A 24,963-nucleotide genomic window follows, 5' to 3' on the forward strand; every position below is an offset into this window, starting at 1 on the left:
TACCAGAACACTGCGTAGAGACAGTAAGCTCTGGTCCTGCGTGTATGCTGCGTGTCAACCTAGAAATTGGAGACTGATAGCATAAGGCTTCTTTTCCCATTATGAAAGCTCCGTTCATGCGGCCTCGAAGCTACCTGAAAAGCATGGTTGTTGCCGGGGTTTTCCTCACTGCCGGCATGGTTCTGAGAAGAAAATGAGTTTTCTCCTAAGAAACCTTGGGTTTCCAGTTCCTTGTTGGAAGCTCACCCTGCTCTGCGCTATACCTAAAGTGAAAGTCAACGTGAGCCCAAGCTTCGAAGTAAGGCCCTGATTATCCTTGCAAAACGAGAGGCGTGCAGCAGCTCCATGAGGCCTTCATCGTTGTTCTGCTTTAGTTTCAAGGTAGTAAGCTTTTCAACACTCCTAGGGGCCTTGCTTCAGCACCCGTTTCAGTATGAGAACACTGCGTAGAACCAGGAAGCTCTGCTCCTGCGTGTATGCTGCGTGTCAACCTAGAAATTAGAGACTGATGGCACAAGGCTAGTTTTCCCATTATGAAAGCTCCGTTGATGCGGCCCCGAAGCTACCTGAAAAGCACTGTTGTTACCGTGCTTTTACTTACAGCCGGCATGGTTCATAGAAGAAAATGAGTTTTCTCGAAAGAAACCTTGTGCTTCCAGTTCCTAGTTGGAAGCTCACCCTGCTCTGCTCTATACCAAACGTGAAAGTCAATGTGAGCACTAGCCTCGAAGTAAGGCCCTGATTATCCTGGCAAAACGGGAGGCGTGCAGCAGCTCCATGAGGCCTTCATCGCTGTTCTGCTTTAGTTTCACGGTAGTAAGCTTTCCAACATTCCTAGGCACTTTGCTTAAGCAACCGTTTCGGTACCAGAACACTGCATAGAGACAGTAAGCTCTGGTCCTGCGTGTATGCTGCGTGTCAACCTAGAAATTGGAGACTGATGGCATAAGGCTTCTTTTCCCATTATGAAAGCTCCGTTCATGCGGCCTCAAAGCTACCTGAAAAGCATTGTTGTTGCCGGGGTTTTCCTCACTGCCGGCATGGTTCTGAGAAGAAAATGAGTTTTCTCCTGAGAAACCTTGGGTTTCCAGTTCCTTGTTGGAAGCTCACCCTGCTCTGCGCTATACCTAAAGTGAACGTCAACGTGAGCCCAAGCTTCGAAGTAAGGCCCTGATTATCCTTGCAAAACGAGAGGCGTGCAGCAGCTCCATGAGGCCTTCATCGTTGTTCTGCTTTAATTTCAAGGTAGTAAGCTTTTCAACACTCCTAGGGGCCTTGCTTCAGCACCCGTTTCAGTACCAGAACACTGCGTAGAACCAGGAAGCTCTGCTCCTGCGTGTATGCTGCGTGTCAACCTAGAAATTAGAGACTGATGGCACAAGGCTAGTTTTCCCATTATGAAAGCTCCGTTGATGCGGCCCCGAAGCTACCTGAAAAGCACTGTTGTTACCGTGCTTTTACTTACAGCCGGCATGGGTCATAGAAGAAAATGAGCTTTCTCGAAAGAAACCTTGTGCTTCCAGTTCCTAGTTGGAAGCTCACCCTGCTCTGCTCTATACCAAACGTGAAAGTCAATGTGAGCACTAGCCTCGAAGTAAGGCCCTGATTATCCTGGCAAAACGGGAGGCGTGCAGCAGCTCCATGAGGCCTTCATCGCTGTTCTGCTTTAGTTTCACGGTAGTAAGCTTTCCAAGACTCCTAGGGACTTTGCTTAAGCAACCGTTTCGGTACCAGAACACTGCGTAGAGACAGTAAGCTCTGGTCCTGCGTGTATGCTGCGTGTCAACCTAGAAATTGGAGACTGATGGCATAAGGCTTCTTTTCCCATTATGAAAGCTCCGTTCATGCGGCCTCGAAGCTACCTGAAAAGCATTGTTGTTGCCGGGGTTTTCCTCACTGCCGGCATGGTTCTGAGAGGAAAATGAGTTTTCTCCTAAGAAACCTGGGGTTTCCAGTTCCTTGTTGGAAGCTCACCCTGCTCTGCGCTATACCTAAAATGAAAGTCAACGTGAGCCCAAGCTTCGAAGTAAGGCCCTGATTATCCTTGCAAAACGAGAGGAGTGCAGCAGCTCCATGAGGCCTTCATCGTTGTTCTGCTTTAGTTTCAAGGTAGTAAGCTTTTCAACACTCCTAGGGGCCTTGCTTCAGCACCCGTTTCAGTACCAGAACACTGCGTAGAACCAGGAAGCTCTGCTCCTGCGTGTATGCTGCGTGTCAACCTAGAAATTAGAGACTGATGGCACAAGGCTAGTTTTCCCATTATGAAAGCTCCGTTGATGCGGCCCCGAAGCTACCTGAAAAGCACTGTTGTTACCGTGCTTTTACTTACAGCCGGCATGGTTCATAGAAGAAAATGAGTTTTCTCAAAAGAAACCTTGTGCTTCCAGTTCCTAGTTGGAAGCTCACCCTGCTCTGCTCTATACCAAACGTGAAAGTCAATGTGAGCACTAGCCTCGAAGTAAGGCCCTGATTATCCTGGCAAAACGGGAGGCGTGCAGCAGCTCCATGAGGCCTTCATCGCTGTTCTGCTTTAGTTTCACGGTAGTAAGCTTTCCAAGACTCCTAGGGACTTTGCTTAAGCAACCGTTTCGGTACCAGAACACTGCGTAGAGACAGTAAGCTCTGGTCCTGCGTGTATGCTGCGTGTCAACCTAGAAATTGGAGACTGATGGCATAAGGCTTCTTTTCCCATTATGAAAGCTCCGTTCATGCGGCCTCGAAGCTACCTGAAAAGCATTGTTGTTGCCGGGGTTTTCCTCACTGCCGGCATGGTTCTGAGAAGAAAATGAGTTTTCTCCTAAGAAACCTGGGGTTTCCAGTTCCTTGTTGGAAGCTCACCCTGCTCTGCTCTATACCAAACGTGAAAGTCAATGTGAGCACTAGCCTCGAAGTAAGGCCCTGATTACCCTGGCAAAACGGGAGGCGTGCAACAGCTCCATGAGGCCTTCATCGCTGTTCTGCTTTAGTTTCACGGTAGTAAGCTTTCCAACATTCCTAGGCACTTTGCTTAAGCAACCGTTTCGGTACCAGAACACTGCATAGAGACAGTAAGCTCTGGTCCTGCGTGTATGCTGCGTGTCAACCTAGAAATTGGAGACTGATGGCATAAGGCTTCTTTTCCCATTATGAAAGCTCCGTTCATGCGGCCTCGAAGCTACCTGAAAAGCATTGTTGTTGCCGGGGTTTTCCTCACTGCCGGCATGGTTCTGAGAAGAAAATGAGTTTTCTCCTGAGAAACCTTGGGTTTCCAGTTCCTTGTTGGAAGCTCACCCTGCTCTGCGCTATACCTAAAGTGAACGTCAACGTGAGCCCAAGCTTCGAAGTAAGGCCCTGATTATCCTTGCAAAACGAGAGGCGTGCAGCAGCTCCATGAGGCCTTCATCGTTGTTCTGCTTTAATTTCAAGGTAGTAAGCTTTTCAACACTCCTAGGGGCCTTGCTTCAGCACCCGTTTCAGTACCAGAACACTGCGTAGAACCAGGAAGCTCTGCTCCTGCGTGTATGCTGCGTGTCAACCTAGAAATTAGAGACTGATGGCACAAGGCTAGTTTTCCCATTATGAAAGCTCCGTTGATGCGGCCCCGAAGCTACCTGAAAAGCACTGTTGTTACCGTGCTTTTACTTACAGCCGGCATGGGTCATAGAAGAAAATGAGCTTTCTCGAAAGAAACCTTGTGCTTCCAGTTCCTAGTTGGAAGCTCACCCTGCTCTGCTCTATACCAAACGTGAAAGTCAATGTGAGCACTAGCCTCGAAGTAAGGCCCTGATTATCCTGGCAAAACGGGAGGCGTGCAGCAGCTCCATGAGGCCTTCATCGCTGTTCTGCTTTAGTTTCACGGTAGTAAGCTTTCCAAGACTCCTAGGGACTTTGCTTAAGCAACCGTTTCGGTACCAGAACACTGCGTAGAGACAGTAAGCTCTGGTCCTGCGTGTATGCTGCGTGTCAACCTAGAAATTGGAGACTGATGGCATAAGGCTTCTTTTCCCATTATGAAAGCTCCGTTCATGCGGCCTCGAAGCTACCTGAAAAGCATTGTTGTTGCCGGGGTTTTCCTCACTGCCGGCATGGTTCTGAGAGGAAAATGAGTTTTCTCCTAAGAAACCTGGGGTTTCCAGTTCCTTGTTGGAAGCTCACCCTGCTCTGCGCTATACCTAAAATGAACGTCAACGTGAGCCCAAGCTTCGAAGTAAGGCCCTGATTATCCTTGCAAAACGAGAGGAGTGCAGCAGCTCCATGAGGCCTTCATCGTTGTTCTGCATTAGTTTCAAGGTAGTAAGCTTTGCAACACTCCTAGGGGCCTTGCTTCAGCACCCGTTTCAGTACCAGAACACTGCGTAGAACCAGGAAGCTCTGCTCCTGCGTGTATGCTGCGTGTCAACCTAGAAATTAGAGACTGATGGCACAAGGCTAGTTTTCCCATTATGAAAGCTCCGTTGATGCGGCCCCGAAGCTACCTGAAAAGCACTGTTGTTACCGTGCTTTTACTTACAGCCGGCATGGTTCATAGAAGAAAATGAGTTTTCTCCAAAGAAACCTTGTGCTTCCAGTTCCTAGTTGGAAGCTCACCCTGCTCTGCTCTATACCAAACGTGAAAGTCAAAGTGAGCACTAGCCTCGAAGTAAGGCCCTGATTATCCTGGCAAAACGGGAGGCGTGCAGCAGCTCCATGAGGCCTTCATCGCTGTTCTGCTTTAGTTTCACGGTAGTAAGCTTTCCAAGACTCCTAGGGACTTTGCTTAAGCAACCGTTTCGGTACCAGAACACTGCGTAGAGACAGTAAGCTCTGGTCCTGCGTGTATGCTGCGTGTCAACCTAGAAATTGGAGACTGATGGCATAAGGCTTCTTTTCCCATTATGAAAGCTCCGTTCATGCGGCCTCGAAGCTACCTGAAAAGCATTGTTGTTGCCGGGGTTTTCCTCACTGCCGGCATGGTTCTGAGAGGAAAATGAGTTTTCTCCTGAGAAACCTTGGGTTTCCAGTTCCTTGTTGGAAGCTCACCCTGCTCTGCTCTATACCAAACGTGAAAGTCAATGTGAGCACTAGCCTCGAAGTAAGGCCCTGATTACCCTGGCAAAACGGGAGGCGTGCAACAGCTCCATGAGGCCTTCATCGCTGTTCTGCTTTAGTTTCACGGTAGTAAGCTTTCCAACATTCCTAGGCACTTTGCTTAAGCAACCGTTTCGGTACCAGAACACTGCATAGAGACAGTAAGCTCTGGTCCTGCGTGTATGCTGCGTGTCAACCTAGAAATTGGAGACTGATGGCATAAGGCTTCTTTTCCCATTATGAAAGCTCCGTTCATGCGGCCTCGAAGCTACCTGAAAAGCATTGTTGTTGCCGGGGTTTTCCTCACTGCCGGCATGGTTCTGAGAAGAAAATGAGTTTTCTCCTGAGAAACCTTGGGTTTCCAGTTCCTTGTTGGAAGCTCACCCTGCTCTGCGCTATACCTAAAGTGAACGTCAACGTGAGCCCAAGCTTCGAAGTAAGGCCCTGATTATCCTTGCAAAACGAGAGGCGTGCAGCAGCTCCATGAGGCCTTCATCGTTGTTCTGCTTTAATTTCAAGGTAGTAAGCTTTTCAACACTCCTAGGGGCCTTGCTTCAGCACCCGTTTCAGTACCAGAACACTGCGTAGAACCAGGAAGCTCTGCTCCTGCGTGTATGCTGCGTGTCAACCTAGAAATTAGAGACTGATGGCACAAGGCTAGTTTTCCCATTATGAAAGCTCCGTTGATGCGGCCCCGAAGCTACCTGAAAAGCACTGTTGTTACCGTGCTTTTACTTACAGCCGGCATGGGTCATAGAAGAAAATGAGCTTTCTCGAAAGAAACCTTGTGCTTCCAGTTCCTAGTTGGAAGCTCACCCTGCTCTGCTCTATACCAAACGTGAAAGTCAATGTGAGCACTAGCCTCGAAGTAAGGCCCTGATTATCCTGGCAAAACGGGAGGCGTGCAGCAGCTCCATGAGGCCTTCATCGCTGTTCTGCTTTAGTTTCACGGTAGTAAGCTTTCCAAGACTCCTAGGGACTTTGCTTAAGCAACCGTTTCGGTACCAGAACACTGCGTAGAGACAGTAAGCTCTGGTCCTGCGTGTATGCTGCGTGTCAACCTAGAAATTGGAGACTGATGGCATAAGGCTTCTTTTCCCATTATGAAAGCTCCGTTCATGCGGCCTCGAAGCTACCTGAAAAGCATTGTTGTTGCCGGGGTTTTCCTCACTGCCGGCATGGTTCTGAGAGGAAAATGAGTTTTCTCCTAAGAAACCTGGGGTTTCCAGTTCCTTGTTGGAAGCTCACCCTGCTCTGCGCTATACCTAAAATGAAAGTCAACGTGAGCCCAAGCTTCGAAGTAAGGCCCTGATTATCCTTGCAAAACGAGAGGAGTGCAGCAGCTCCATGAGGCCTTCATCGTTGTTCTGCTTTAGTTTCAAGGTAGTAAGCTTTGCAACACTCCTAGGGGCCTTGCTTCAGCACCCGTTTCAGTACCAGAACACTGCGTAGAACCAGGAAGCTCTGCTCCTGCGTGTATGCTGCGTGTCAACCTAGAAATTAGAGACTGATGGCACAAGGCTAGTTTTCCCATTATGAAAGCTCCGTTGATGCGGCCCCGAAGCTACCTGAAAAGCACTGTTGTTACCGTGCTTTTACTTACAGCCGGCATGGTTCATAGAAGAAAATGAGTTTTCTCCAAAGAAACCTTGTGCTTCCAGTTCCTAGTTGGAAGCTCACCCTGCTCTGCTCTATACCAAACGTGAAAGTCAAAGTGAGCACTAGCCTCGAAGTAAGGCCCTGATTATCCTGGCAAAACGGGAGGCGTGCAGCAGCTCCATGAGGCCTTCATCGCTGTTCTGCTTTAGTTTCACGGTAGTAAGCTTTCCAAGACTCCTAGGGACTTTGCTTAAGCAACCGTTTCGGTACCAGAACACTGCGTAGAGACAGTAAGCTCTGGTCCTGCGTGTATGCTGCGTGTCAACCTAGAAATTGGAGACTGATGGCATAAGGCTTCTTTTCCCATTATGAAAGCTCCGTTCATGCGGCCTCGAAGCTACCTGAAAAGCATTGTTGTTGCCGGGGTTTTCCTCACTGCCGGCATGGTTCTGAGAAGAAAATGAGTTTTCTCCTAAGAAACCTTGGGTTTCCAGTTCCTTGTTGGAAGTTCACCCTGCTCTGCGCTATACCTAAAATGAAAGTAAACGTGAGCCCAAGCTTCGAAGTAAGGCCCTGATTATCCTTGCAAAACGAGAGGCGTGCAGCAGCTCCATGAGGCCTTCATCGTTGTTCTGCTTTAGTTTCAAGGTAGTAAGCTTTTCAACACTCTTGGGGCCTTGCTTCAGCACCCGTTTCAGTACCAGAACACCGCGTAGAACCAGGAAGCTCTGGTCCTGCGTGTATGCTGCGTGTCAACCTAGAAATTGGAGACTGATGGCATAAAGCTTCTTTTCCCATTATGAAAGCTCCGTTCATGCGGCCTCGAAGCTACCTGAAAAGCATGGTTGTTGCCGGGGTTTCCTCACTGCCGGCATGGTTCTGAGAAGAAAATGAGTTTTCTCCTGAGAAACCTTGGGTTTCCAGTTCCTTGTTGGAAGCTCACCCTGCTCTGCGCTATACCTAAAGTGAGAGTCAACGTGAGCCCAAGCTTCGAAGTAAGGCCCTGATTATCCTTGCAAAACGAGAGGCGTGTAGCAGCTCCATGAGGCCTTCATCGTTGTTCTGCTTTAGTTTCAAGGTAGTAAGCTTTTCAACACTCCTAGGGGCCTTGCTTCAGCACCCGTTTCAGTACCAGAACACTGCGTAGAACCAGGAAGCTCTGCTCCTGCGTGTATGCTGCGTGTCAACCTAGAAATTAGAGACTGATGGCACAAGGCTAGTTTTCCCATTATGAAAGCTCCGTTGATGCGGCCCCGAAGCTACCTGAAAAGCACTGTTGTTACCGTGCTTTTACTTACAGCCGGCATGGTTCATAGAAGAAAATGAGTTTTCTCGAAAGAAACCTTGTGCTTCCAGTTCCTAGTTGGAAGCTCACCCTGCTCTGCTCTATACCAAACGTGAAAGTCAATGTGAGCACTAGCCTCGAAGTAAGGCCCTGATTATCCTGGCAAAACGGGAGGCGTGCAGCAGCTCCATGAGGCCTTCATCGCTGTTCTGCTTTAGTTTCACGGTAGTAAGCTTTCCAAGACTCCTAGGGACTTTGCTTAAGCAACCGTTTCGGTACCAGAACACTGCGTAGAGACAGTAAGCTCTGGTCCTGCGTGTATGCTGCGTGTCAACCTAGAAATTGGAGACTGATGGCATAAGGCTTCTTTTCCCATTATGAAAGCTCCGTTCATGCGGCCTCGAAGCTACCTGAAAAGCATTGTTGTTGCCGGGGTTTTCCTCACTGCCGGCATGGTTCTGAGAAGAAAATGAGTTTTCTCCTAAGAAACCTGGGGTTTCCAGTTCCTTGTTGGAAGCTCACCCTGCTCTGCTCTATACCAAACGTGAAAGTCAATGTGAGCACTAGCCTCGAAGTAAGGCCCTGATTACCCTGGCAAAACGGGAGGCGTGCAACAGCTCCATGAGGCCTTCATCGCTGTTCTGCTTTAGTTTCACGGTAGTAAGCTTTCCAACATTCCTAGGGACTTTGCTTAAGCAACCGTTTCGGTACCAGAACACTGCGTAGAGACAGTAAGCTCTGGTCCTGCGTGTATGCTGCGTGTCAACCTAGATATTGGAGACTGATGGCATAAAGCTTCTTTTCCCATTATGAAAGCTCCGTTCATGCGGCCTCGAAGCTACCTGAAAAGCATGGTTGTTGCCGGGGTTTTCCTCACTGCCGGCATGGTTCTGAGAAGAAAATGAGTTTTCTCCTGAGAAACCTTGGGTTTCCAGTTCCTTGTTGGAAGCTCACCCTGCTCTGCGCTATACCTAAAGTGAGAGTCAACGTGAGCCCAAGCTTCGAAGTAAGGCCCTGATTATCCTTGCAAAACGAGAGGCGTGCAGCAGCTCCATGAGGCCTTCATCGTTGTTCTGCTTTAGTTTCAAGGTAGTAAGCTTTTCAACACTCCTAGGGGCCTTGCTTCAGCACCCGTTTCAGTACCAGAACACTGCGTAGAACCAGGAAGCTCTGCTCCTGCGTGTATGCTGCGTGTCAACCTAGAAATTAGAGACTGATGGCACAAGGCTAGTTTTCCCATTATGAAAGCTCCGTTGATGCGGCCCCGAAGCTACCTGAAAAGCACTGTTGTTACCGTGCTTTTACTTACAGCCGGCATGGTTCATAGAAGAAAATGAGTTTTCTCGAAAGAAACCTTGTGCTTCCAGTTCCTAGTTGGAAGCTCACCCTGCTCTGCTCTATACCAAACGTGAAAGTCAATGTGAGCACTAGCCTCGAAGTAAGGCCCTGATTATCCTGGCAAAACGGGAGGCGTGCAGCAGCTCCATGAGGCCTTCATCGCTGTTCTGCTTTAGTTTCACGGTAGTAAGCTTTCCAAGACTCCTAGGGACTTTGCTTAAGCAACCGTTTCGGTACCAGAACACTGCGTAGACAGTAAGCTCTGGTCCTGCGTGTATGCTGCGTGTCAACCTAGATATTGGAGACTGATGGCATAAAGCTTCTTTTCCCATTATGAAAGCTCCGTTCATGCGGCCTCGAAGCTACCTGAAAAGCATGGTTGTTGCCGGGGTTTTCCTCACTGCCGGCATGGTTCTGAGAAGAAAATGAGTTTTCTCCTAAGAAACCTTGGGTTTCCAGTTCCTTGTTGGAAGCTCACCCTGCTCTGCTCTATACCTAATGTGAAAGTCAACGTGAGCCCAAGCTTCGAAGTAAGGCCCTGATTATCCTTGCAAAACGAGAGGCGTGCAGCAGCTCCATGAGGCCTTCATCGTTGTTCTGCTTTAGTTTCAAGGTAGTAAGCTTTTCAACACTCCTAGGGGCCTTGCTTCAGCACCCGTTTCAGTACCAGAACACCGCGTAGAACCAGGAAGCTCTGGTCCTGCGTGTATGCTGCGTGTCAACCTAGAAATTGGAGACTGATGGCATAAAGCTTCTTTTCCCATTATGAAAGCTCCGTTCATGCGGCCTCGAAGCTACCTGAAAAGCATGGTTGTTGCCGGGGTTTTCCTCACTGCCGTCATGGTTCTGAGAAGAAAATGAATTTTCTCCTGAGAAACCTTGGGTTTCCAGTTCCTTGTTGGAAGCTCACCCTGCTCTGCGCTATACCTAAAGTGAGAGTCAACGTGAGCCCAAGCTTCGAAGTAAGGCCCTGATTATCCTTGCAAAACGAGAGGCGTGCAGCAGCTCCATGAGGCCTTCATCGTTGTTCTGCTTTAGTTTCAAGGTAGTAAGCTTTTCAACACTCCTAGGGGCCTTGCTTCAGCACCCGTTTCAGTACCAGAACACTGCGTAGAACCAGGAAGCTCTGCTCCTGCGTGTATGCTGCGTGTCAACCTAGAAATTAGAGACTGATGGCACAAGGCTAGTTTTCCCATTATGAAAGCTCCGTTGATGCGGCCCCGAAGCTACCTGAAAAGCACTGTTGTTACCGTGCTTTTACTTACAGCCGGCATGGTTCATAGAAGAAAATGAGTTTTCTCGAAAGAAACCTTGTGCTTCCAGTTCCTAGTTGGAAGCTCACCCTGCTCTGCTCTATACCAAACGTGAAAGTCAATGTGAGCACTAGCCTCGAAGTAAGGCCCTGATTATGCTGGCAAAACGGGAGGCGTGCAGCAGCTCCATGAGGCCTTCATCGCTGTTCTGCTTTAGTTTCACGGTAGTAAGCTTTCCAACATTCCTAGGGACTTTGCTTAAGCACCCGTTTCAGTACCAGAACACTGCGTAGAGACAGTAAGCTCTGGTCCTGCGTGTATGCTGCGTGTCAACCTAGAAATTGGAGACTGATGGCATAAGGCTTCTTTTCCCATTATGAAAGCTCCGTTCATGCGGCCTCGAAGCTACCTGAAAAGCATTGTTGTTGCCGGGGTTTTCCTCACTGCCGGCATGGTTCTGAGAAGAAAATGAGTTTTCTCCTAAAAACCTTGGGGTTCCAGTTCCTTGTTGGAAGCTCACCCTGCTCTGCGCTATACCTAAAGTGAAAGTCAACGTGAGCTCAAGCTTCAAAGTAAGGCCCTGATTATCCTTGCAAAACGAGAGGCGTGCAGCAGCTCCATGAGGCCTTCATCGTTGTTCTGCTTTAGTTTCAAGGTAGTAAGCTTTTCAACACTCCTAGGGGCCTTGCTTCAGCACCCGTTTCTGTACCAGAACACTGCGTAGAACCAGGAAGCTCTGCTCCTGCGTGTATGCTGCGTGTCAACCTAGAAATTAGAGACTGATGGCACAAGGCTTCTTTTCCCATTTTGAAAGCTCCATTCATGCGGCCCCGAAGCTACCTGAAAAGCACTGTTGTTACCGTGCTTTTACTTACAGCCGGCATGGTTCATAGAAGAAAATGAGTTTTCTCGAAAGAAACCTTGTGCTTCCAGTTCCTAGTTGGAAACTCACCCTGCTCTGCTCTATACCAAACGTGAAAGTCAATGTGAACACTAGCCTCGAAGTAAGGCCCTGATTATGCTGGCAAAACGGGAGGCGTGCAGCAGCTCCATGAGGCCTTCATCGCTGTTCTGCTTTAGTTTCACGGTAGTAAGCTTTCCAAGACTCCTAGGGACTTTGCTTAAGCAACCGTTTCGGTACCAGAACACTGCGTAGAGTCAGTAAGCTCTGGTCCTGCGTGTATGCTGCGTGTCAACCTAGATATTGGAGACTGATGGCATAAAGCTTCTTTTCCCATTATGAAAGCTCCGTTCATGCGGCCTCGAAGCTACCTGAAAAGCATGGTTGTTGCCGGGGTTTTCCTCACTGCCGGCATGGTTCTGAGAAGAAAATGAGTTTTCTCCTAAGAAACCTTGGGTTTCCAGTTCCTTGTTGGAAGCTCACCCTGCTCTGCTCTATACCTAATGTGAAAGTCAACGTGAGCCCAAGCTTCGAAGTAAGGCCCTGATTATCCTTGCAAAACGAGAGGCGTGCAGCAGCTCCATGAGGCCTTCATCGTTGTTCTGCTTTAGTTTCAAGGTAGTAAGCTTTGCAACACTCCTAGGGGACTTGCTTCAGCACCCGTTTCAGTACCAGAACACTGCGTAGAACCAGGAAGCTCTGCTCCTGCGTGTATGCTGCGTGTCAACCTAGAAATTAGAGACTGATGGCACAAGGCTAGTTTTCCCATTATGAAAGCTCCGTTGATGCGGCCCCGAAGCTACCTGAAAAGCACTGTTGTTACCGTGCTTTTACTTACAGCCGGCATGGTTCATAGAAGAAAATGAGTTTTCTCGAAAGAAACCTTGTGCTTCCAGTTCCTAGTTGGAAGCTCACCCTGCTCTGCTCTATACCAAACGTGAAAGTCAATGTGAGCACTAGCCTCGAAGTAAGGCCCTGATTATCCTGGCAAAACGGGAGGCGTGCAGCAGCTCCATGAGGCCTTCATCACTGTTCTGCTTTAGTTTCACGGTAGTAAGCTTTCCAACATTCCTAGGGACTTTGCTTAAGCAACCGTTTCGGTACCAGAACACTGCGTAGAGACAGTAAGCTCTGGTCCTGCGTGTATGCTGCGTGTCAACCTAGAAATTGGAGACTGATGGCATAAGGCTTCTTTTCCCATTATGAAAGCTCCGTTCATGCGGCCTCGAAGCTACCTGAAAAGCATTGTTGTTGCCGGGGTTTTCCTCACTGCCGGCATGGTTCTGAGAAGAAAATGAGTTTTCTCCTAAAAACCTTGGGGTTCCAGTTCCTTGTTGGAAGCTCACCCTGCTCTGCGCTATACCTAAAGTGAAAGTCAACGTGAGCTCAAGCTTCAAAGTAAGGCCCTGATTATCCTTGCAAAACGAGAGGCGTGCAGCAGCTCCATGAGACCTTCATCGTTGTTCTGCTTTAGTTTCAAGGTAGTAAGCTTTTCAACACTCCTAGGGGCCTTGCTTCAGCACCCGTTTCTGTACCAGAACACTGCGTAGAACCAGGAAGCTCTGCTCCTGCGTGTGTGCTGCGTGTCAACCTAGAAATTAGAGACTGATGGCACAAGGCTTGTTTTCCCATTTTGAAAGCTCCATTCATGCGGCCCCGAAGCTACCTGAAAAGCACTGTTGTTACCGTGCTTTTACTTACAGCCGGCATGGTTCATAGAAGAAAATGAGTTTTCTCCAAAGAAACCTTGTGCTTCCATTTCCTAGTTGGAAGCTCACCCTGCTCTGCTCTATACCAAACGTGAAAGTCAATGTGAGCACTAGCCTCGAAGTAAGGCCCTGATTATGCTGGCAAAACGGGAGGCGTGCAGCAGCTCCATGAGGCCTTCATCGCTGTTCTGCTTTAGTTTCACGGTAGTAAGCTTTCCAAGACTCCTAGGGACTTTGCTTAAGCAACCGTTTCGGTACCAGAACACTGCGTAGACAGTAAGCTCTGGTCCTGCGTGTATGCTGCGTGTCAACCTAGATATTGGAGACTGATGGCATAAAGCTTCTTTTCCCATTATGAAAGCTCCGTTCATGCGGCCTCGAAGCTACCTGAAAAGCATGGTTGTTGCCGGGGTTTTCCTCACTGCCGGCATGGTTCTGAGAAGAAAATGAGTTTTCTCCTAAGAAACCTTGGGTTTCCAGTTCCTTGTTGGAAGCTCACCCTGCTCTGCTCTATACCTAATGTGAAAGTCAACGTGAGCCCAAGCTTCGAAGTAAGGCCCTGATTATCCTTGCAAAACGAGAGGCGTGCAGCAGCTCCATGAGGCCTTCATCGTTGTTCTGCTTTAGTTTCAAGGTAGTAAGCTTTGCAACACTCCTAGGGGACTTGCTTCAGCACCCGTTTCAGTACCAGAACACTGCGTAGAACCAGGAAGCTCTGCTCCTGCGTGTATGCTGCGTGTCAACCTAGAAATTAGAGACTGATGGCACAAGGCTAGTTTTCCCATTATGAAAGCTCCGTTGATGCGGCCCCGAAGCTACCTGAAAAGCACTGTTGTTACCGTGCTTTTACTTACAGCCGGCATGGTTCATAGAAGAAAATGAGTTTTCTCGAAAGAAACCTTGTGCTTCCAGTTCCTAGTTGGAAGCTCACCCTGCTCTGCTCTATACCAAACGTGAAAGTCAATGTGAGCACTAGCCTCGAAGTAAGGCCCTGATTATCCTGGCAAAACGGGAGGCGTGCAGCAGCTCCATGAGGCCTTCATCGCTGTTCTGCTTTAGTTTCACGGTAGTAAGCTTTCCAAGACTCCTAGGGACTTTGCTTAAGCAACCGTTTCGGTACCAGAACACTGCGTAGAGACAGTAAGCTCTGGTCCTGCGTGTATGCTGCGTGTCAACCTAGAAATTGGAGACTGATGGCATAAGGCTTCTTTTCCCATTATGAAAGCTCCGTTCATGCGGCCTCGAAGCTACCTGAAAAGCATTGTTGTTGCCGGGGTTTTCCTCACTGCCGGCATGGTTCTGAGAAGAAAATGAGTTTTCTCCTAAAAACCTTGGGGTTCCAGTTCCTTGTTGGAAGCTCACCCTGCTCTGCGCTATACCTAAAGTGAAAGTCAACGTGAGCTCAAGCTTCAAAGTAAGGCCCTGATTATCCTTGCAAAACGAGAGGCGTGCAGCAGCTCCATGAGGCCTTCATCGTTGTTCTGCTTTAGTTTCAAGGTAGTAAGCTTTTCAACACTCCTAGGGGCCTTGCTTCAGCACCCGTTTCTGTACCAGAACACTGCGTAGAACCAGGAAGCTCTGCTCCTGCGTGTATGCTGCGTGTCAACCTAGAAATTAGAGACTGATGGCACAAGGCTTCTTTTCCCATTTTGAAAGCTCCATTCATGCGGCCCCGAAGCTACCTGAAAAGCACTGTTGTTACCGTGCTTTTACTTACAGCCGGCATGGTTCATAGAAGAAAATGAGTTTTCTCCAAAGAAACCTTGTGCTTCCAGTTCCTAGTTGGAAGCTCACCCTGCTCTGCTCTATACCAAACGTGAAAGTCAATGTGAGCACTAGCCTCGAAGTAAGGCCCTGATTATGCTGGCAAAACGGGAGGCGTGCAGCAGCTCCATGAGGCCTTCATCGCTGTTCTGCTTTAGTTTCACGGTAGTAAGCTTTCCAAGACTCCTAGGGATTTTGCTTAAGCAACCGTTTCGGTACCAGAACACTGCGTAGACAGTAAGCTCTGGTCCTGCGTGTATGCTGCGTGTCAACCTAGATATTGGAGACTGATGGCATAAAGCTTCTTTTCCCATTATGAAAGCTCCGTTCATGCGGCCTCGAAGCTACCTGAAAAGCATGGTTGTTGCCCGGGTTTTCCTCACTGCCGGCATGGTTCTGAGAAGAAAATGAGTTTTCTCCTAAGAAACCTGGGGTTTCCAGTTCCTTGTTGGAAGCTCACCCTGCTCTGCTCTATACCTAATGTGAAAGTCAACGTGAGCCCAAGCTTCGAAGTAAGGCCCTGATTATCCTTGCAAAACGAGAGGCGTGCAGCAGCTCCATGAGGCCTTCATCGTTGTTCTGCTTTAGTTTCAAGGTAGTAAGCTTTGCAACACTCCTAGGGGACTTGCTTCAGCACCCGTTTCAGTACCAGAACACTGCGTAGAACCAGGAAGCTCTGCTCCTGCGTGTATGCTGCGTGTCAACCTAGAAATTAGAGACTGATGGCACAAGGCTAGTTTTCCCATTATGAAAGCTCCGTTGATGCGGCCCCGAAGCTACCTGAAAAGCACTGTTGTTACCGTGCTTTTACTTACAGCCGGCATGGTTCATAGAAGAAAATGAGTTTTCTCGAAAGAAACCTTGTGCTTCCAGTTCCTAGTTGGAAGCTCACCCTGCTCTGCTCTATACCAAACGTGAAAGTCAATGTGAGCACTAGCCTCGAAGTAAGGCCCTGATTATCCTGGCAAAACGGGAGGCGTGCAGCAGCTCCATGAGGCCTTCATCGCTGTTCTGCTTTAGTTTCACGGTAGTAAGCTTTCCAAGACTCCTAGGGACTTTGCTTAAGCAACCGTTTCGGTACCAGAACACTGCGTAGAGACAGTAAGCTCTGGTCCTGCGTGTATGCTGCGTGTCAACCTAGAAATTGGAGACTGATGGCATAAGGCTTCTTTTCCCATTATGAAAGCTCCGTTCATGCGGCCTCGAAGCTACCTGAAAAGCATTGTTGTTGCCGGGGTTTTCCTCACTGCCGGCATGGTTCTGAGAAGAAAATGAGTTTTCTCCTAAGAAACCTGGGGTTTCCAGTTCCTTGTTGGAAGCTCACCCTGCTCTGCGCTATACCTAAAATGAAAGTCAACGTGAGCCCAAGCTTCGAAGTAAGGCCCTGATTATCCTTGCAAAACGAGAGGCGTGCAGCAGCTCCATGAGGCCTTCATCGCTGTTCTGCTTTAGTTTCAAGGTAGTAAGCTTTTCAACACTCCTAGGGGCCTTGCTTCAGCACCCGTTTCAGTCAGAACACTGCGTAGAACCAGGAAGCTCTGCTCCTGCGTGTATGCTGCGTGTCAACCTAGAAATTAGAGACTGATGGCACAAGGCTTGTTTTCCCATTTTGAAAGCTCCATTCATGCGGCCCCGAAGCTACCTGAAAAGCACTGTTGTTACCGTGCTTTTACTTACAGCCGGCATGGCACATAGAAGAAAATGAGTTTTCTCGAAAGAAACCTTGTGCTTCCAGTTCCTAGTTGGAAGCTCACCCTGCTCTGCTCTATACCAAACGTGAAAGTCAATGTGAGCACTAGCCTCGAAGTAAGGCCCTGATTATCCTGGCAAAACGGGAGGCGTGCAGCAGCTCCATGAGGCCTTCATCACTGTTCTGCTTTAGTTTCACGGTAGTAAGCTTTCCAACATTCCTAGGGACTTTGCTTAAGCAACCGTTTCGGTACCAGAACACTGCGTAGAGACAGTAAGCTCTGGTCCTGCGTGTATGCTGCGTGTCAACCTAGAAATTGGAGACTGATGGCATAAGGCTTCTTTTCCCATTATGAAAGCTCCGTTCATGCGGCCTCGAAGCTACCTGAAAAGCATTGTTGTTGCCGGGGTTTTCCTCACTGCCGGCATGGTTCTGAGAAGAAAATGAGTTTTCTCCTAAAAACCTTGGGGTTCCAGTTCCTTGTTGGAAGCTCACCCTGCTCTGCGCTATACCTAAAGTGAAAGTCAACGTGAGCTCAAGCTTCAAAGTAAGGCCCTGATTATCCTTGCAAAACGAGAGGCGTGCAGCAGCTCCATGAGGCCTTCATCGTTGTTCTGCTTTAGTTTCAAGGTAGTAAGCTTTTCAACACTCCTAGGGGCCTTGCTTCAGCACCCGTTTCTGTACCAGAACACTGCGTAGAACCAGGAAGCTCTGCTCCTGCGTGTATGCTGCGTGTCCACCTAGAAATTAGAGACTGATGGCACAAGGCTTCTTTTCCCATTTTGAAAGCTCCATTCATGCGGCCCCGAAGCTACCTGAAAAGCACTGTTGTTACCGTGCTTTTACTTACAGCCGGCATGGTTCATAGAAGAAAATGAGTTTTCTCCAAAGAAACCTTGTGCTTCCATTTCCTAGTTGGAAGCTCACCCTGCTCTGCTCTATACCAAACGTGAAAGTCAATGTGAGCACTAGCCTCGAAGTAAGGCCCTGATTATGCTGGCAAAACGGGAGGCGTGCAGCAGCTCCATGAGGCCTTCATCGCTGTTCTGCTTTAGTTTCACGGTAGTAAGCTTTCCAAGACTCCTAGGGACTTTGCTTAAGCAACCGTTTCGGTACCAGAACACTGCGTAGACAGTAAGCTCTGGTCCTGCGTGTATGCTGCGTGTCAACCTAGATATTGGAGACTGATGGCATAAAGCTTCTTTTCCCATTATGAAAGCTCCGTTCATGCGGCCTCGAAGCTACCTGAAAAGCATGGTTGTTGCCGGGGTTTTCCTCACTGCCGGCATGGTTCTGAGAAGAAAATGAGTTTTCTCCTAAGAAACCTTGGGTTTCCAGTTCCTTGTTGGAAGCTCACCCTGCTCTGCTCTATACCTAATGTGAAAGTCAACGTGAGCCCAAGCTTCGAAGTAAGGCCCTGATTATCCTTGTAAAACGAGAGGCGTGCAGCAGCTCCATGAGGCCTTCATCGTTGTTCTGCTTTAATTTCAAGGTAGTAAGCTTTTCAACACTCCTAGGGGCCTTGCTTCAGCACCCGTTTCAGTACCAGAACACTGCGTAGAACCAGGAAGCTCTGCTCCTGCGTGTATGCTGCGTGTCAACCTAGAAATTATAGACTGATGGCACAAGACTAGTTTTCCCATTATGAAAGCTCCGTTGATGCGGCCCCGAAGCTACCTGAAAAGCACTGTTGTTACCGTGCTTTTACTTACAGCCGGCATGGTTCATAGAAGAAAATGAGTTTTCTCGAAAGAAACCTTGTGCTTCCAGTTCCTAGTTGGAAGCTCACCCTGCTCTGCTCTATACCAAACGTGAAAGTCAATGTGAGCACTAGCCTCGAAGTAAGGCCCTGATTATGCTGGCAAAACGGGAGGCGTGCAGCAGCTCCATGAGGCCTTCATCGCTGTTCTGCTTTAGTTTCACGGTAGTAAGCTTTCCAAGACTCCTAGGGACTTTGCTTAAGCAACCGTTCCGGTACCAGAACACTGCGTAGAGACAGTAAGCTCTGGTCCTGCGTGTATGCTGCGTGTCAACCTAGAAATTGGAGACTGAGGGCATAAGGCTTCTTTTCCCATTATGAAAGCTCCGTTCATGCGGCCTCGAAGCTACCTGAAAAGCATTGTTGTTGCCGGGGTTTTCCTCACTGCCGGCATGGTTCTGAGAAGAAAATGAGTTTTCTCCTAAAAACCTTGGGGTTCCAGTTCCTTGTTGGAAGCTCACCCTGCTCTGCGCTATACCTAAAGTGAAAGTCAACGTGAGCTCAAGCTTCAAAGTAAGGCCCTGATTATCCTTGCAAAACGAGAGGCGTGCAGCAGCTCCATGAGGCCTTCATCGTTGTTCTGCTTTAGTTTCAAGGTAGTAAGCTTTTCAACACTCCTAGGGGCCTTGCTTCAGCACCCGTTTCTGTACCAGAACACTGCGTAGAACCAGGAAGCTCTGCTCCTGCGTGTATGCTGCGTGTCAACCTAGAAATTAGAGACTGATGGCACAAGGCTTCTTTTCCCATTTTGAAAGCTCCATTCATGCGGCCCCGAAGCTACCTGAAAAGCACTGTTGTTACCGTGCTTTTACTTACAGCCGGCATGGTTCATAGAAGAAAATGAGTTTTCTCCAAAGAAACCTTGTGCTTCCAGTTCCTAGTTGGAAGCTCACCCTGCTCTGCTCTATACCAAACGTGAAAGTCAATGTGAGCACTAGCCTCGAAGTAAGGCCCTGATTATGCTGGCAAAACGGGAGGCGTGCAGCAGCTCCATGAGGCCTTCATCGCTATTCTGCTTTAGTTTCACGGTAGTAAGCTTTCCAAGACTCCTAGGGACTTTGCTTAAGCAACCGTTTCGGTACCAGAACACTGCGTAGACAGTAAGCTCTGGTCCTGCGTGTATGCTGCGTGTCAACCTAGATATTGGAGACTGATGGCATAAAGCTTCTTTTCCCATTATGAAAGCTCCGTTCATGCGGCCTCGAAGCTACCTGAAAAGCATGGTTGTTGCCGGGGTTTTCCTCACTGCCGGCATGGTTCTGAGAAGAAAATGAGTTTTCTCCTAAGAAACCTTGGGTTTCCAGTTCCTTGTTGGAAGCTCACCCTGCTCTGCTCTATACCTAATGTGAAAGTCAACGTGAGCCCAAGCTTCGAAGTAAGGCCCTGATTATCCTTGCAAAACGAGAGGCGTGCAGCAGCTCCATGAGGCCTTCATCGTTGTTCTGCTTTAGTTTCAAGGTAGTAAGCTTTGCAACACTCCTAGGGGACTTGCTTCAGCACCCGTTTCAGTACCAGAACACTGCGTAGAACCAGGAAGCTCTGCTCCTGCGTGTATGCTGCGTGTCAACCTAGAAATTAGAGACTGATGGCACAAGGCTAGTTTTCCCATTATGAAAGCTCCGTTGATGCGGCCCCGAAGCTACCTGAAAAGCACTGTTGTTACCGTGCTTTTACTTACAGCCGGCATGGTTCATAGAAGAAAATGAGTTTTCTCGAAAGAAACCTTGTGCTTCCAGTTCCTAGTTGGAAGCTCACCCTGCTCTGCTCTATACCAAACGTGAAAGTCAATGTGAGCACTAGCCTCGAAGTAAGGCCCGGATTATCCTGGCAAAACGGGAGGCGTGCAGCAGCTCCATGAGGCCTTCATCGCTGTTCTGCTTTAGTTTCACGGTAGTAAGCTTTCCAAGACTCCTAGGGACTTTGCTTAAGCAACCGTTTCGGTACCAGAACACTGCGTAGAGACAGTAAGCTCTGGTCCTGCGTGTATGCTGCGTGTCAACCTAGAAATTGGAGACTGATGGCATAAGGCTTCTTTTCCCATTATGAAAGCTCCGTTCATGCGGCCTCGAAGCTACCTGAAAAGCATTGTTGTTGCCGGGGTTTTCCTCACTGCCGGCATGGTTCTGAGAAGAAAATGAGTTTTCTCCTAAGAAACCTGGGGTTTCCAGTTCCTTGTTGGAAGCTCACCCTGCTCTGCGCTATACCTAAAATGAAAGTCAACGTGAGCCCAAGCTTCGAAGTAAGGCCCTGATTATCCTTGCAAAACGAGAGGCGTGCAGCAGGTCCATGAGGCCTTCATCGCTGTTCTGCTTTAGTTTCAAGGTAGTAAGCTTTTCAACACTCCTAGGGGCCTTGCTTCAGCACCCGTTTCCGTCAGAACACTGCGTAGAACCAGGAAGCTCTGCTCCTGCGTGTATGCTGCGTTTCAACCTAGAAATTAGAGACTGATGGCACAAGGCTTGTTTTCCCATTTTGAAAGCTCCAGTCATGCGGCCCCGAAGCTACCTGAAAAGCACTGTTGTTACCGTGCTTTTACTTACAGCCGGCATGGCACATAGAAGAAAATGAGTTTTCTCGAAAGAAACCTTGTGCTTCCAGTTCCTAGTTGAAAGCTCACCCTGCTCTGCTCTATACCTAAAGTGAAAGTCAACGTGAGCCCAAGCTTCGAAGTAAGGCCCTGATTATCCTTGCAAAACGAGAGGCGTGCAGCAGCTCCATGAGGCCTTCATCGTTGTTCTGCTTTAGTTTCAAGGTAGTAAGCTTTTCAACACTCCTAGGGGCCTTGCTTCAGCACCCGTTTCAGTACCAGAACACTGCGTAGAACCAGGAAGCTCTGCTCCTGCGTGTATGCTGCGTGTCAACCTAGAAATTAGAGACTGATGGCACAAGGCTTCTTTTCCCATTTTGAAAGCTCCATTCATGCGGCCCCGAAGCTACCTGAAAAGCACTGTTGTTACCGTGCTTTTACTTACAGCCGGCATGGTTCATAGAAGAAAATGAGTTTTCTCGAAAGAAACCTTGTGCTTCCAGTTCCTAGTTGGAAGCTCACCCTGCTCTGCTCTATACCAAACGTGAAAGTCAATGTGAGCACTAGCCTCGAAGTAAGGCCCTGATTATCCTGGCAAAACGGGAGGCGTGCAGCAGCTCCATGAGGCCTTCATCACTGTTCTGCTTTAGTTTCACGGTAGTAAGCTTTCCAACATTCCTAGGGACTTTGCTTAAGCAACCGTTTCGGTACCAGAACACTGCGTAGAGACAGTAAGCTCTGGTCCTGCGTGTATGCTGCGTGTCAACCTAGAAATTGGAGACTGATGGCATAAGGCTTCTTTTCCCATTATGAAAGCTCCGTTCATGCGGCCTCGAAGCTACCTGAAAAGCATTGTTGTTGCCGGGGTTTTCCTCACTGCCGGCATGGTTCTGAGAAGAAAATGAGTTTTCTCCTAAAAACCTTGGGGTTCCAGTTCCTTGTTGGAAGCTCACCCTGCTCTGCGCTATACCTAAAGTGAAAGTCAACGTGAGCTCAAGCTTCAAAGTAAGGCCCTGATTATCCTTGCAAAACGAGAGGCGTGCAGCAGCTCCATGAGGCCTTCATCGTTGTTCTGCTTTAGTTTCAAGGTAGTAAGCTTTTCAACACTCCTAGGGGCCTTGCTTCAGCACCCGTTTCTGTACCAGAACACTGCGTAGAACCAGGAAGCTCTGCTCCTGCGTGTATGCTGCGTGTCAACCTAGAAATTAGAGACTGATGGCACAAGGCTTCTTTTCCCATTTTGAAAGCTCCATTCATGCGGCCCCGAAGCTACCTGAAAAGCACTGTTGTTACCGTGCTTTTACTTACAGCCGGCATGGTTCATAGAAGAAAATGAGTTTTCTCCAAAGAAACCTTGTGCTTCCAGTTCCTAGTTGGAAGCTCACCCTGCTCTGCTCTATACCAAACGTGAAAGTCAATGTGAGCACTAGCCTCGAAGTAAGGCCCTGATTATGCTGGCAAAACGGGAGGCGTGCAGCAGCTCCATGAGGCCTTCATCGCTGTTCTGCTTTAGTTTCACGGTAGTAAGCTTTCCAAGACTCCTAGGGACTTTGCTTAAGCAACCGTTTCGGTACCAGAACACTGCGTAGACAGTAAGCTCTGGTCCTGCGTGTATGCTGCGTGTCAACCTAGATATTGGAGACTGATGGCATAAAGCTTCTTTTCCCATTATGAAAGCTCCGTTCATGCGGCCTCGAAGCTACCTGAAAAGCATGGTTGTTGCCGGGGTTTTCCTCACTGCCGGCATGGTTCTGAGAAGAAAATGAGTTTTCTCCTAAGAAACCTGGGGTTTCCAGTTCCTTGTTGGAAGCTCACCCTGCTCTGCTCGATACCTAATGTGAAAGTCAACGTGAGCCCAAGCTTCGAAGTAAGGCCCTGATTATCCTTGCAAAACGAGAGGCGTGCAGCAGCTCCATGAGGCCTTCATCGTTGTTCTGCTTTAGTTTCAAGGTAGTAAGCTTTGCAACACTCCTAGGGGACTTGCTTCAGCACCCGTTTCAGTACCAGAACACTGCGTAGAACCAGGAAGCTCTGCTCCTGCGTGTATGCTGCGTGTCAACCTAGAAATTAGAGACTGATGGCACAAGGCTAGTTTTCCCATTATGAAAGCTCCGTTGATGCGGCCCCGAAGCTACCTGAAAAGCACTGTTGTTACCGTGCTTTTACTTACAGCCGGCATGGTTCATAGAAGAAAATGAGTTTTCTCGAAAGAAACCTTGTGCTTCCAGTTCCTAGTTGGAAGCTCACCCTGCTCTGCTCTATACCAAACGTGAAAGTCAATGTGAGCACTAGCCTCGAAGTAAGGCCGTGATTATCCTGGCAAAACGGGAGGCGTGCAGCAGCTCCATGAGGCCTTCATCGCTGTTCTGCTTTAGTTTCACGGTAGTAAGCTTTCCAAGACTCCTAGGGACTTTGCTTAAGCAACCGTTTCGGTACCAGAACACTGCGTAGAGACAGTAAGCTCTGGTCCTGCGTGTATGCTGCGTGTCAACCTAGAAATTGGAGACTGATGGCATAAGGCTTCTTTTCCCATTATGAAAGCTCCGTTCATGCGGCCTCGAAGCTACCTGAAAAGCATTGTTGTTGCCGGGGTTTTCCTCACTGCCGGCATGGTTCTGAGAAGAAAATGAGTTTTCTCCTAAGAAACCTTGGGTTTCCAGTTCCTTGTTGGAAGCTCACCCTGCTCTGCGCTATACCTAAAATGAAAGTCAACGTGAGCCCAAGCTTCGAAGTAAGGCCCTGATTATCCTTGCAAAACGAGAGGCGTGCAGCAGCTCCATGAGGCCTTCATCGCTGTTCTGCTTTAGTTTCACGGTAGTAAGCTTTCCAACATTCCTAGGGACTTTGCTTAAGCAACCGTTTCAGTACCAGAACACTGCGTAGAGACAGTAAGCTCTGGTCCTGCGTGTATGCTGCGTGTCAACCTAGAAATTGGAGACTGATGGCATAAGGCTTCTTTTCCCATTATGAAAGCTCCGTTCATGCGGCCTCGAAGCTACCTGAAAAGCATTGTTGTTGCCGGGGTTTTCCTCACTGCCGGCATGGTTCTGAGAAGAAAATGAGTTTTCTCCTAAAAACCTTGGGGTTCCAGTTCCTTGTTGGAAGCTCACCCTGCTCTGCGCTATACCTAAAGTGAAAGTCAACGTGAGCTCAAGCTTCAAAGTAAGGCCCTGATTATCCTTGCAAAACGAGAGGCGTGCAGCAGCTCCATGAGGCCTTCATCGTTGTTCTGCTTTAGTTTCAAGGTAGTAAGCTTTTCAACACTCCTAGGGGCCTTGCTTCAGCACCCGTTTCTGTACCAGAACACTGCGTAGAACCAGGAAGCTCTGCTCCTGCGTGTATGCTGCGTGTCCACCTAGAAATTAGAGACTGATGGCACAAGGCTTCTTTTCCCATTTTGAAAGCTCCATTCATGCGGCCCCGAAGCTACCTGAAAAGCACTGTTGTTACCGTGCTTTTACTTACAGCCGGCATGGTTCATAGAAGAAAATGAGTTTTCTCCAAAGAAACCTTGTGCTTCCAGTTCCTAGTTGGAAGCTCACCCTGCTCTGCTCTATACCAAACGTGAAAGTCAATGTGAGCACTAGCCTCGAAGTAAGGCCCTGATTATGCTGGCAAAACGGGAGGCGTGCAGCAGCTCCATGAGGCCTTCATCGCTGTTCTGCTTTAGTTTCACGGTAGTAAGCTTTCCAAGACTCCTAGGGACTTTGCTTAAGCAACCGTTTCGGTACCAGAACACTGCGTAGACAGTAAGCTCTGGTCCTGCGTGTATGCTGCGTGTCAACCTAGATATTGGAGACTGATGGCATAAAGCTTCTTTTCCCATTATGAAAGCTCCGTTCATGCGGCCTCGAAGCTACCTGAAAAGCATGGTTGTTGCCGGGGTTTTCCTCACTGCCGGCATGGTTCTGAGAAGAAAATGAGTTTTCTCCTAAGAAACCTTGGGTTTCCAGTTCCTTGTTGGAAGCTCACCCTGCTCTGCTCTATACCTAATGTGAAAGTCAACGTGAGCCCAAGCTTCGAAGTAAGGCCCTGATTATCCTTGCAAAACGAGAGGCGTGCAGCAGCTCCATGAGGCCTTCATCGTTGTTC

Source organism: Eubalaena glacialis, chromosome 6 (genome assembly GCF_028564815.1).
Source record: "Eubalaena glacialis isolate mEubGla1 chromosome 6, mEubGla1.1.hap2.+ XY, whole genome shotgun sequence".
Taxonomy (NCBI): Eukaryota; Metazoa; Chordata; class Mammalia; order Artiodactyla; family Balaenidae; genus Eubalaena; species Eubalaena glacialis.